Source organism: Alligator sinensis, unplaced genomic scaffold (assembly GCF_000455745.1).
Source record: "Alligator sinensis unplaced genomic scaffold, ASM45574v1 scaffold481_1, whole genome shotgun sequence".
NCBI lineage: Eukaryota > Metazoa > Chordata > Crocodylia > Alligatoridae > Alligator > Alligator sinensis.
The window spans coordinates 908,614-909,207 of record NW_005842201.1 but is presented as its reverse complement, the minus strand read 5'-3'; the positions used below and the strand labels follow the sequence as shown (position 1 = coordinate 909,207).

At 67.2% G+C, this 594-nt stretch overlaps 1 protein-coding gene across 2 annotated transcripts in view; it reads right to left on the bottom strand.

The window, feature by feature from the left end:
- Positions 1 to 594, bottom strand: part of CD36 (CD36 molecule) — a 108,808-nt gene that overhangs the window by 55,822 nt on the left and 52,392 nt on the right. The gene's annotated exons all lie outside the window — the stretch shown is intronic.

Sequence of the window (594 nt, the reverse complement as noted above, 5' to 3'; positions counted from 1 at the left end):
CACACACTAGTACTGCCAACTGAAGCTTGCTTGCTTGTACCCGGCGAGCTGGCCGAGTGGCCCAACACACTGCTCAGGGTCCCGGTGCCCCCCAGCAGCAATACGGGCTGCCCTTTTGGCACCCTGCCCCGCAAAGGCCTCTACATGTGGGTGGTGCGCACTCGGCATGCCCAGGTGCTGGCCGGGCGCCCTGACACCGCGTGGCGGTGGCGCCTGACGCGGCTCGGGACCCCAGCGTAGCGCACGCTGTATAAGGCGCCCACCGCCAAGAAGACCAGCGACCTGCAGTGGCGGCTCGTGCACGGCATCCTGGCCACCGGCACCTTTGTTCGCCACCTGGACCCGGCAGCCTCGCCGGCCTGCCCCTTCTGCCCGGGGGTGCCAGACGAGAACATTTTCCATGCATTCCTAGACTGCCCCCGGCTGCAGCCGTTTTTTGCCACCCTGGGCGCACTGCTTCGGGCGCTGGGCCGGGACTTCTCCGAGGACGTCTACGTCCACTCCTTCCCCTACCAGGCAGCGGAGAGAGCCGTGGTCAGCCTGGCCAACTTCCTGCTGGGCCAGGCCAAGATGGCCACCCTGAAGAGCCGGCAA